Source organism: Alnus glutinosa, chromosome 9 (genome assembly GCF_958979055.1).
Source record: "Alnus glutinosa chromosome 9, dhAlnGlut1.1, whole genome shotgun sequence".
Lineage (NCBI taxonomy): Eukaryota > Viridiplantae > Streptophyta > Magnoliopsida > Fagales > Betulaceae > Alnus > Alnus glutinosa.
In genome coordinates this window covers 18,531,538-18,545,113 of record NC_084894.1, presented here as the reverse complement: position 1 = coordinate 18,545,113, position 13,576 = coordinate 18,531,538, and the positions used below count along the sequence as shown (strand labels likewise).

Below are 13,576 nucleotides of genomic sequence, written 5' to 3'. Positions count from 1 at the left end.
GGGTGATTGATTTTGGTTCCTATGAGGTTCCCAAGAATATCATAAAGCTGGATGACTGCTCAGCTTCTACCCGATAGAGAGAACAACCTGTTGTGTGCGTAGTGACTATCCGAGCAGAAATTGCTGAAATGCCTGTAAGTAGTCCCATAACTGGTAGCTTGTGCAACACTTCGCAGGGGCAATCAGTCCCCTCTGCAACTCTGGTGCCACCTCCTTATCTGGAGGACGACCCCTTTATCCAAGGAGGAATTTTATGAGTATCCCGATCCGCGGGATAGACGCTTTTATGCCACCTCCTATCCGAGGAGGACCCCCCTATTGCCAGAGAGGGAGGAATTTTACGACTATCTCGATCTGCGGGATAGGCGCTTTTATGTCATCTCCTAGCCACAGAAGGTGGTGTTCTTGAATGGAGCTTTACTTCTTGAGCAAATTTGCCTAGGCACCGGAGGAGTTGAAATATCAGCGCATAAATCTTCGTAGAATCTGCAAATTGCTAAGAATGTATATATATATACATGTGCTCTTTCCAAAGGGAAAAATAGCAAGTTAGCATGAGATAAGCAGGTCTTTAGTTGTTTCAGACAACTGAATTTTGCTTCAAAGATGACTTAACACATCCTAGAGATTGCTGAGAACAAGGAAGACAAAAAGTTTTATGTCGAGTTACCCCCCTATCCGAGCGAGGGTAACCGAAAATGCTTTAACTTACCCCCCTTTAACCGAAGGAGGATAAGAAAGTTTTTTGTCGAGTTACCCCCCTATCCGAGTGAGGGTAACCGAAAAAGTTTTATGCCGAGTTACCCCCCTATCCGAGCGAGGGTAACCGAAAATGCTTTAACTTACCCCCCTTTAACCGAAGGAGGATAAGAAATTTTTTGCCGAGTTACCCCCCTATTCGAGTGAGGGTAACCGAAAAAGTTTTATGCCGAGTTACTCCCCTATCCGAGCGAGGGTAACTGAAAATGCTTTAACTTACCCCCCTTTAACCGAAGGAGGATAAGAAAATTTTTTGCCAAGTTACCCCCCTATCCGAGTGAGGGTAACCGAAAAAGTTTTATGCCGAGTTACCCCCCTATCCGAGCGAGGGTAACCGAAAATGCTTTAACTTACCCCCCCTTTAACCGAAGGAGGATAAGAAAATTTTTTGCTGAGTTACCCCCCTATCCGAGTGAGGGTAACCGAAAAAGTTTTATGTCGAGTTACCCCCTTATCCGAGCGAGGGTAACCGAAAAAGTTTTATGCCGAGTTACCCCCCTATCCGAGCGAGGGTAACCGAAAATGCTTTAACTTACCCCCCTTTAATAGAAGGAGGATAAGAAAATTTTTTGCCGAGTTACCCCCCTATCCGAGTGAGGGTAACCGAAAAAGTTTTATGCCGAGTTACCCCCCTATCCGAGCGAGGGTAACCGAAAATGCTTTAACTTACCCCCCTTTAACCGAAGGAGGATAAGAAAATTTTTTGCTGAGTTACCCCCCTATTCGAGTGAGGGTAACCGAAAAAGTTTTATGCCGAGTTACCCCCCTATCCGAGCGAGGGTAACCGAAAATACTTTAACTTACCCCCCTTTAATCGAAGGAGGATAAGAAATTTTTTTTGCCGAGTTACCCCCCTATCCGAGTGAGGGTAACCGAAAAAGTTTTATGCCGAGTTACCCCCTTATCCGAGCGAGGGTAACTGAAAATGCTTTAACTTACCCCCCTTTAACCGAAGGAGGATAAGAAAATTTTTTGCCGAATTACCCCCCTATCCGAGTGAGGGTAACCGAAAAAGTTTTATGCCGAGTTACCCTCTTATCCGAGCGAAGATAACCGAAAATGCTTTAACTTACCCCCTTTAACCGAATGAGGATAAGAAAATTTTTTGCCGAGTTACCCTCTATCCAAGTAACGGTAACCGTGTACTGTCCTGCTTGGGAATGAGACATCTTGGCTTAGCTCGGCTGTTGTTCCCTCCTCTGTTTGATTCCCTTGCGAGTTGTGTCCATGGCTTTTATAATGCAAAGCGATCAACACGAACTCACACTCTTCAAACGGAGCATCAACCAAAGCAGGAAACTAGAGAGAACTTATCTCATCGGCAGCCATGAGAGGGGCAGTGTTTCTGTCAGTGCTGTGCTGGGTGCTGCTGACGACGTCGTTTGCTGCCAACTTGACGTACGATCACAGAGCGCTGGTGATCGACGGCAAGCGCCGGGTCTTGATCTCCGGCTCCATTCATTACCCTCGCAGCACTCCCGAGGTGCTGCCAAATGTTGTTGAGACTCTGCTCGCTCTCTCTGAAGCGCGCTCTCTGTTTTGGTTACTAATTTGGTTAATGTTGTTGCAGATGTGGCCGGATTTGGTTAAAAAATCCAAGGACGGAGGATTGGATGTGATCGAGACCTACGTTTTCTGGAACTTGCACGAGCCAGTTCGAAACCAGGTTTCTTTCCTTCTTTTATATTTTCTGTCTTGGTCACTGGCACTGTTTCCGCATTTGGCAAATTCCTTGAGGCTTTGTTTTTGTTGGAGGGAGAAAATGTGGAAGAATTACAGAACTCAAAACAGAAGATGCTACTCAGCTGGCTCTAATTAATGTAGAATTTTTTATATTCAGGGGAAAAAAAATTATAAAATAAAAAATATTCCTATTTTATCATATTAGGCTTTCCTTTGTTTTCTCAACAACCAGGTGAACATTACTCTAATTCTTGATTTTCTTGCAATTGGCTTCTTGATTTTGTACTGACCCATTTGACATATCTACAGTATGACTTCAAGGGAAGGAAGGATTTGGTGAAATTTGTGAAGACTGTTGCGGATGCTGGTCTTTATGTTCATCTTCGTATTGGTCCCTATGTATGCGCCGAATGGAACTATGGGTAAAGACGTTTGCTTTCCTAGCTTTGGTGGGAAAAATAGAAGCTAGATTTTATTTTTTATTTTTGTAAGTAAAATAGAAGCTAGTTGTTAATTGTTTCCTTTTCCTTTTCCCCCTTCCTTTTCTAATCTAAAATTTTTCCTTGCATAATCGTTTGTGTTTGAATTTTTGCACAGTGGTTTTCCTCTATGGTTGCATTTTATACCCGGAATTGAGTTTCGAACTGATAATGAGCCGTTCAAGGTTTTCAAACTCACCCTGCATTCTATTAATGTGCTATTATTTTGGTGTTTTCTCAAGTTTATCCATTGATTGTAAAACACTGTTTCAGGCAGAAATGAAGCGATTCACGGCCAAGATTGTGGACATGATGAAGCAGGAGAAACTTTACGCCTCTCAGGGTGGACCCATCATTTTATCTCAGGTAAAGTTCCCAAATATTTTACTCAATTGTGGTTGCACAGTTGCGTAATAGTTCGCTTGACAATACTTTATAGAAGGTGTTTTTTGATTTTTTGGTTGTGATGTGACATAAAGGTAAAAGTAGCTTAGTAGAAGGTTTTTTTTTTTTTTTTTTTTTTTTTTTTTTTTTTTTTTTATTGTGTTGTGACATAAAGGTGAAAGTAGTTTAGAATGTTTTGTGTTTTGATTTGTTTGTTAATACCCTTGTTTTTTGCTAAAAGCAATCCTAAAAGCGTTGTCAAATGAGGCCTAAGTGTCGTAGATGATCCCAAATTGAGCTTTTGGTTGTTTAAGGTTCGTATGGGGCAATGATGGTTATTCTCTTTTATGCCAGATAGAAAATGAGTATGGAAACGTTGATTTAGAATATGGGCCTGCTGCCAAATCCTACATTATTTGGGCAGCATCCATGGCTACGTCTTTGGATACAGGGGTGCCCTGGGTCATGTGCCAGCAAGTAGATGCTCCTGATCCCATTGTGAGTTTTCTCATTTACCTTGCTGGGCAATTTATTGACTTTGTCAGAAATCTATCATGAGCATAGCATAGGTCCTACAAACGTACTGACTAGGGCTGATAATTTTTTATACAACCTGTGAACCTAATACGAACCGCATAAACGAAAATAGAAATGCAAGTTTTAGAGTCTAGACCAAAGACTCTAACCCAACACGTAATTAGCAGGTTAGGATTAAGGGGTCTGACCTGTTTAATTAAATGGTTGGGGTTAGAGTAAACTTATATAGTTTTATATATCCTTGCCTCAACACGACATTTAAGGCTGACACTTTTTTATAAAACCTACAAACACGACATGAATCCAACACGAAATTAGCGGATTATGGTTAAAGGGTCTAACTCTTTTAATTAGATGAGTTGGGTTAGGGTTGACCTATTTAGTCTTATACCCATGCATCAACACAATCCAAACCCGACTTGCGAACGTGAATTGTTGCCCCTAGTAGTGACCAAGTTACTTCAAATAGTGTCTTTACCAATCAAAGCTTGCTACTCACTTGGCTTTCTATAATCTTTTCAATCTCATTTACACGCAGATCAACACTTGCAATGGATTTTACTGTGACCAATTCAAACCTAATTCTGACAAGAAGCCAAAAATGTGGACTGAGGGTTATAGTGGATGGTAAGCTGTCCCTTGGTGTTCCTAACAATCTGGTTGTTAGAATGGGATGTTGAATATTGTTCCCTTGTATATGAATTAATGGTTTATATCGACATTCAGCCTCATGATTCTTGAAATAATTTTCCTTCCTTTACTCAATACATTTTTATTATCATGAAATTTTAGGTTTCTCTCGTTTGGTGATCCTGTGCCCTACAGACCTGTGGAAGACCTTGCATTTGCTGTGGCTCGCTTTTTCCAGCTTGGTGGAACTTTCCAAAATTATTATATGGTACTGCAATTATATTGGTAGTTTATCTTTACATAGTTTTTATGAGGACTTCTTGATATACTCTAGGAGAAAATCCAGTCTAAACTCTTGACACCAAAGAACATGAAGTGATGAATCAAATCTGTTGATTCCTCTGAAACAGTATCATGGTGGGACTAACTTTGGCCGGTCTCCTGGTGGACCCTTCGTTTCCACTAGTTATGATTATGATGCTCCAATTGATGAGTTTGGTATGGTCTCCATCCATCTTTTAATATTCTATATCTACCATTTACATTGTAAGCCTGAGAGTTATGCATGTAGCTGCTACTCCAGGTCATCAGTTATGTACAGCCTAACTAGCATTTGCTGTCAATGAGATGCTTAGAGGGTCTCACAAGCACATATGATGTGCTTATCATATTTTTGTATTTGAAAATATCATATAAAGGCCCACAGTTTCTCAGTTTTATTATATAGTAGGAACGTCTTTGATCTGTGATTGAATCAAAAAATTTCCATGTTTTTGGTTCAGGGATTCTTAGACAACCTAAGTGGGGCCACTTAAAAGATGTCCATAAGGCAGTAAAGCTTTGTGAAGAAGCATTGGTGGCCACTGATCCAGTAGTTACTTCTCTTGGTCCAAACTTGGAGGTGTAGCCCATTTATATCTATTACATCTTTACAGTTGTTACGAAACACCATTTCTGATTTCTGCTTTAATATTCCTACTTGGTCTGTAGAATCCCTACAACTAAGTTTGTTTGTGCTATAAGATGTAAGGTTTAATTTTTAATTTAACATGGGTTTATCTTGACTTTCAGGGCACAGTTTATAAAACAGGATCGGTATGCGCTGCTTTTCTTGCCAATGTGGGCACCCAATCTGATGCAACTGTGAATTTCAATGGCAATTCATATCACTTACCTGCATGGTCCGTGAGCATTTTACCTGACTGCAAGAATGTAGTTCTTAACACTGCAAAGGTATGCCTCATGATCTTCCTCTGCATATTTGTGCATTTTGGTTGTAGCAGATTCCTGTGGTTTCTTGTAGATGCACAGATTACTAGGATATTTTGTGCTAAATGTGGAATCGTGATTGCCTTTTCTCAGTTAGATTTGCTGTTCCATTCTATGGATTTTCCATCTAAAGTTCATTAATTGATGCCAATGAGTTTTAGCTCAGGTGGCACTTCCTTCCTTCCATAATAAAAAGGTGGAGGGTAAGGTTGTGAGTTCAGGACCCCCTGAGTATATGAGTAACTTACCAGGGAATAAACATATATTAAGTGTTTTGTTGCTCTGTAAAGTCTTCTACTTCCTTATATCACCTAAATTGTTTGTTCCTAAAATTTGTTTTACAGTTGATGTTATTTATATGGTTTAAAACAGAATGTTGAAGAACTTTCGGATGGTGGCGTTGCTTATATATTTATTTGCGGATTTGAAAATTGCATCAGGGTTCTTTTGGGGGTTCATAATTTCCTTTTTGTTCATCTTTTACTTCCTATCCCATATAACTGCAGCATGTCTAGATAGCTTGAAGTTTGGTCCCAAACGGGCATTGTGTAGATATTATACACATCCTTTTGAGATGGCTTTCAGCACTAACTTCTACCTAACATTGTTAAAACTTGTGATCTTCGTAAGAAATTATTCTGTAATATTGTTGGAAACGTAAACCAAGTTTCAAATTCTTGGTGTCTTGGTTACAATTGGTATTTATTATTTTAGGAGTTGTCAATTACTTGGTGGTTTTGTCCAGGTTGGTTTAAGAAATTTGTTAGGGCTTCTATATATATTTTGGTGTAATGAAGGATTGTGTGTGAGCTACATTAATAAAGTTAAATAAAGTTTATCCACCATGGTTGTATGAACCTCTTGTCCCATGTTGATTGTTTTGTTTGTATTATTGATCTACACAACCATTAGTAGAGACCAGTTCATTAAGACTTCTGTTCTTATCTCATGTGAAAAAATGGTAAAAGAATGAATTTCTTTCACTAGTGGTATGTGATACAAACTTCAGGTAGAACTCAGTCCTAAAAATCGTCTTGCAAGGACAGGATGCTCAAGAGCTTGTATACACATGGTTAATATTGCAATTAAGCCATGGGAGACACTTAGTATCGTAAGATACCATCATGCGTCCGAATCCGATGTCCATGGCGGCCTACTCTATTCCATAGGTCACCATCTCCGCGACTGGAACCCATAAAGTAGTGCCTGATTATGATACTAAATCATACAAACCTCAAGTAGAACTCACCCTTGAAAATCAGCTTGCAAGGGGAAGGTGCCAAAGAACTTTACACATGATTAAGATTACACTGAAGCCATGTGGGATGCTTAAGATCGTGACGATATGTTGTAACTAAAGAAGGTCAATATCGCCGTCATTGTAGTATGATTTAAAAGAAGTTCCAGGCATGTGAAGCATGTTCTTGCTTGCTCACACATGGGAAATGTGGAACCAACCAAAAATGCTAATGCTAAGAATTTTTTCAATTATCAGTTTTTTTTTTTGCAACCAAAATCTATATTTTCTATCAGTATTATCTAAGTGATCACTTAATATACCTTTCTTATGACAGATAAACTCTGTGGTTATGATTCCAAGCTTTATTCATCAATCTTTGAGTGGCAATATTGATTCCTCTGAAGCATTAGACTCAGATTGGACCTGGATAAACGAACCCGTAGGTATCTCAAAGGACAATGCATTTGTGAAATTTGGACTATTGGAGCAAATCAATACTACAGCTGATAGAAGTGACTACTTGTGGTACTCATTAAGGTAACAAAATCTCTTGTTTGTATAGCTTCTTTCTTTGCCTCTCCAGCCAGTTATTATGATATGATCACTATTGCAACACTTCTTTTTTTTCTTCTTCTTCTTCTTTTTTTTTTTTTTTTTTTTTTATACTTTTGGCAGCACTAATATTGAAGGTGATGAGCCTTTCCTTGAAGATGGATCTCAAACAATTCTTCATGTGGAATCACTTGGCCATGCCCTTCATGCATTTATTAATGGAAAGCTTGCAGGTGATTCAAAATCATAAGAGTAATGAGAATTTGATATGCGAGGGTAACATAGATTTATATTTCCTTATGGTATGGCTTTCTTTTGTAAATTTTGGATTGTTGCTCCCTTGATAACCTGAGGCAAAGGGGGCATTGGTAGCATTTGTAGAAATAACGAAGGAAGAATTGCTTTCTTTTTCTCTAGAGGAAGCCTCAATCTTGGCTTCCTTGGTAATTTTCTGGAAGGCAAAATTTACTTTTTCATTCATTAGGTTAAGGGAGGTATAGGAGGTTCAAACATAGATACTTTGCGTTCAGCTGCTGCTATGGTTGGGTGCCTAGATCGAAGAATCCAGTTACATATTTATTAGCAGAAAGAGAGCTGGAAGAATTTTTCATCAACTCTAATCCTACTTAGTTCTTAAATCCTTCTCTTGTTTTTGTTGGTGCTTTTTGTTGATAGACTTAATTGTTTGGTTTGATGGTTTTTCTTTTCATTTTTTTTTAATACTGATTTTTTTTTTTTTTTGGGAGGAAACCTCTTTCATTGTTAACCTTCTTTTGTCACTTTGGTGGAAACAAAAGAAAAAAATTTCATCTATCAGTAGTATGGTCTTTGTAGCAATACAATCAATGTTGTGACACCCCGGAAAGTTAAGTCTCATATTGGGTGGGTGAATCATAATGACATTATATGGATATCAAGTTCCACATTAGTTCCTTATTAGGTGAGACTGATTTTTATAAGGGATTCTAAAAAGCTCCTATAATTTGAATAGTCCTTTTAGAGTGATAACACAGATGTGGCTAGTGCTTTTCCCGGTCGTAATAAATAGTATCAAAGCAACCTCATAACATCATGTGGCTTGGGCATTGTAGTGTCACGGGACCCTTGATAAGGATGTCAAAGATTGGAGTAGGGGACATTTTCACACTAAATTGTTGAGTAGGTGATTGTGATGGTATTACTTGGGTGGCAAATCCCACATTAATTCCTTACTAGGTGAGACTATGCTTTATAAGTGATTGTTTCAATTATAACTTAATTAATTCTTTTGGAGTAATAATGTAGATGTGACTAGCGTTTACTTGGATCGTGGCAAGTGTAGTTGACAATCCGGTTGGATATGGAACATTACCTTTGCCTTACTAAATCTAATTTTTTGAAACCTTTCTGATACACTGTAGTATGAACAATTAGTGACAATTTCATGATACTGTAAGCTGAATATGTTTTTCATTAGGTGCTGAGTGCACCAAGGTTGATATTCCTAGTATGATAGTTCTAGGTTTCTTTCTTTTGTGTAAAGCCTCTCATATATATTCTCTGCCTATCTAAAATTTGATATTCCTGTAAATGCAAAAGATACATAAACTAGGATCAAGCCTGGTCCAAGCAAAAATTTCATATAATGTTCACAGTATTTCTTTTCAAAAGTAAAATGGTTACATACTTTGCCTAACTTATTCATTACAATATTGTATATTTTTGCACTGACCATGTAGCAATTGAAACCTTTGCAGGGAGTGGAAAAGGTAACCGTAGCAATGCTGAGGTTGCAGTGGAGATCCCCGTTGCGCTTGTATCTGGGAAGAACACAATTGATCTCCTGAGTTTGACAGTGGGACTTCAGGTCTGCCTTCCTGCATTTATTAAATCAGGGAAATTGTTATTGCTATAGTGGTTTCCATGTTCAATGAATATATTATTTGTTGGATGAAAAGGTTTCAGCATTTGGTAATTCACTAGAGATAAGATTTTTTATATGCAAACATCTTTTCATTTATATCAGAACTATGGAGCTTTTTTGGACATAATGGGTGCGGGGATCACTGGTCCAGTAAAGCTGAAAGGCATAAAAAATGGCACTACTATTGATCTTTCTTCTCAGCAATGGACATATCAGGTTAGTGTTCTGTGTGTGTGGGTTTTTTTTTTTTTTGTTTTTTTTTTTTAATTCCATTTGTTCTGATATTGGCTAATGACTACTGAAAGAAAGAAAAAATTAAAAACAGAAAATGTGATGTTCCACCAACTAGGCAAAACAAAGAAACCGATTTCTCAATTAGTTCATCCAGAATGAGTAGACATAGACCTCCCAAAAAAGAGAGTTTATTTTCTGCTCATAACTCTCTAGAAGGATTTAGTGCAATAATGTTCATTTTTGTCTTTTTCTCTCTTTGTCATTCTGGGTGCAGGTTGGACTTAAAGGTGAAGAATTAGGTCTGTCTAGTGGAAGTACTTCACAGTGGGTTTCACAAGCTACCTTGCCCAAGAACCAACCCTTGACTTGGTACAAGGTAACCTGAATTCTTATATTTTGGTTGAGTTGAATCATCCAAATATATTATTTCACAACCAAGGGAATAAATAGTGATTGGTTTAACTCACTATGACATAGTTGTCCGCCGATAGGAAATGTATAATTTAATCATTAAATTTATATTATAATACTCCCCTTCACGTGTAGGCTCAAACTCTTTCTTAATAAGTGAGACCCAACACGTGTAATATTTAATTGAAATAAGAGGTTACTAACGGAGACAAGGTTCGAATTCAGGACCTTTGCTCTGATACCAGGTTAAATTACAACTTATCTCTAAAAGCTTAAGTTGATAAAAAATAGTTAATTTAATTATTTAATTTATATTCTAACATTGTTAACCATTTCCACGTAAAGTAGATTTCAGTAGAAGGCTACTCGCGATTTAGAAGAACATTACTGGAACTTCTATTTGAACAAACTATTAGATACTAATCGAAAGCCATACTTGTTGATTCAGACAAAGTTTGATGCGCCTGCTGGCAGTAACCCAGTTGCACTAGACTTCACAGGGATGGGGAAGGGTGAGGCATGGGTGAATGGAGAAAGCATTGGACGCTATTGGCCGGTGTACATGGCTTCAAATGGTGGTTGCACTGACGCTTGCGATTACCGAGGATCTTATAATGCAGACAAATGCCGCAAGAACTGTGGGAAGCCATCTCAGACACTGTAAGTGCTGTATAGAGTCTTCATAGGAAAAGTTTGCAAGTAAGAATATTTGGTTCTGATTTCACTAAACTCACAGGTACCATGTACCCCGTTCATGGTTGCAAACAAGTGGCAACACTCTTGTACTTTTTGAGGAAATCGGCGGTGATCCAACACAGATATCTTTTGCCACAAGGCAGATTGGAAGCTTGTGTTCACACGTGTCAGAGTCTCACCCATCACCCATAGAAACATGGAACGCAGATTCAAGATCAGGAAAGAAATTTGGTCCTACACTATCATTGGAGTGCCCATTTCCTGGTCAGGTCATTTCTTCAATCAAGTTTGCAAGTTTTGGGACTCCAGATGGGATTTGTGGGGGCTTTAGCCATGGCCAGTGCAGCAGCAGGAGGGCTCTTTCCATTGTACAGAAGGTGTGATCTTGCTCATTCTTTTGATAAAGTTTCGTATGCCTCTTAATACTCTTAGCTTATATTGGATTATTCTGACTAGTCTGAACTCTTACAGGCTTGCGTTGGATCAAAGAGTTGTAGCATTGGAGTGTCAGTTAATACGTTTGGTGATCCATGTAAAGGAGTAATAAAGAGTTTAGCAGTAGAAGCTTCCTGTACATAGAGAGGAATGCTCTCAGCCTTAGCGATATGGACAATAAGAATATAGTCTTCACATGAGTCTCCAAGTCATGAATAAGCTTTTCGACTGGCTACTAATGGAAAATGGATTCCTACAGGATAAAGAAAAGGTGTCTCAGAAGTCATGCTTCATTGTATTCTTGCCAAATATATATATATATATATATATATATATTACTGTTGTTGCGAAAATAACAACTATGAATTGCAACCGTTATTGGTAGTAGACTTATATAGGTGTGAATTAGCAATGATAGCCTCTAATCGCTTAGGTTACGTTTGGTATACGGAATTTTTATTATATTAGAAAAAATAAATAACTTTTATTAGAAATAAAAAAAAAAAAAAGGTGGAATAGAATAGTCTTGTTGTTAGAGCATATGTTAAGGATCTAACATTTGAAATAGTCATTATTCTATTTCTAATAAAAGCTTCTTCTCTTTTTGTTTTTTATTTTAAAACAAAAAAAAAGAATTGTCATTTCACGTAATAAACGTAACTTTAGTATATTACCTAAGTATCAACAAGACATTGTTTGGCGGTCGTAAATATTTTGTATTATTTTAAACTGGCAAGAAAATTTGCACCAAACCATTCATAATGGTGAATTACTATTGGCAATGAGTATGATGGTGAGTAATGATAGATAAGTTATAAGGTTGGACAACAGCAAATATGTGATTGCAAATTTCATCCTTAGAAGTGTTTTATGTCCCCGGCCCAAACTCCCACCATTTCGTCTCTCTCTCTCTCCCTCTGGATGGTGTCGACTCCCTTAGTTATATATACATCTCTTTCATGATGATAATAATGGCGATGAGAATGAAGATGAGGATGATGAGGATGATAATTGATGATTTTGAAATGATTTTATTTATCTATTATTTATGATGATTATTATTGTGATGATACGTGAGATGATGATCATGGTTTATGATTTTGTTATTGATATGAAAAAAAAAAAAAAAAAAAAAAGCAAGTAAAAAGAGAAATATTAAAATAGGGGGAAAGCATGAATAAAATATATTAAGATTATAGATCAAATTAATATATAAAAAGTAAAATTAGCATTCCTGTCTCTGTATGCAAACTGTTATCAACTCCATCTTCGTTAGATAGTATCATTTGTTTTTTTTTTTGGAGACTATTATCACACTATTTCTCGATGAAATAAAGTTCAATACGTAGAATATTTAATAAAAATTAGATGTAAATCACCAATTAAATTATTGATTATTTTAAAACTTAATTTATAAAAAAATTAATAAATACTTTAACATAATTAAATAGTGTCATTGATAGGGTCAACTCCCATATATAGTAGGATGCTCTCTTACTATCCCAAAACAAGAGTCATTTTATCATCAAAGTTTTATTTTGTTGCGTTTAACGATGTATAATATAGCACATGGTGAACGTTACCGCGCCATTTAAAAATTTTAAATGACATGAGATCATGTACACCGTTAAGATACAACAAAATAAAGATCGTGACTATAAAATAACTCATTTCCTCTCTCTTGTCCAACTATCCATGGTAAGGGTGAAAAGACAATTATTCTATTTTATAACCGCAACCGCCTCGCTTAAGGTGGTTAGCAGTTATTTAAAGATATAACCACACCGCATAAACTCTTTTAAATTTGAGCATTTTGGGCCTATTTTTTTGTATTGGGTTTTTATTAGACCTCTTTTTTGTGCTTTTTTTCTTTTTCTTTTTTTATTTATTTATTTTTTGGCCGATATATGGTGTCATTTAAAACCCTATATAATACGACATCGTTTTGTATATATATATGGGGGTAGGCAATTAGCGGTTAGTAACCGCCTCAGCCTACTCCTAAAACTTCTAACTGCCCCGCCCTAAGTGGTATGTAGTTTTTTTTTCCAACGGCCTACAAAAGTAGTTAGGCAATTAGCTTTCAGATTTTTTTTTTTTTTTTTTTTTTTAGTTGGAGTGAGAGTTTGTTTGGTTTTAGCCAACAAATTGGAGGTTCCTGCACATTGGGTGAGTTACCTAACTAGGTCTGTTAAGGAATGTGATTTGTGGAGGCTTACTGGGCCGAAGAAGTCAACTTTCTCAATTAATTAAAAGATTTTCTTCTTTTTCGAAATTGGGAAATGATTAGGTGTCATCATGTCAACTCCTTGTATACGTGGTTGGATCTATATCATTGACTTGTTTAACAATTCAAAGCTATGT

The 13,576-nt window shown here is 37.2% G+C and overlaps 1 pseudogene; it reads left to right on the top strand.

Moving 5' to 3' along the window:
* The first annotated feature begins 1,983 nt into the window (after window positions 1-1,983).
* Window positions 1,984-11,538, top strand: LOC133877684 (beta-galactosidase 8-like; annotated as a pseudogene).
* The last annotated feature ends 2,038 nt before the right edge of the window (window positions 11,539-13,576 follow it).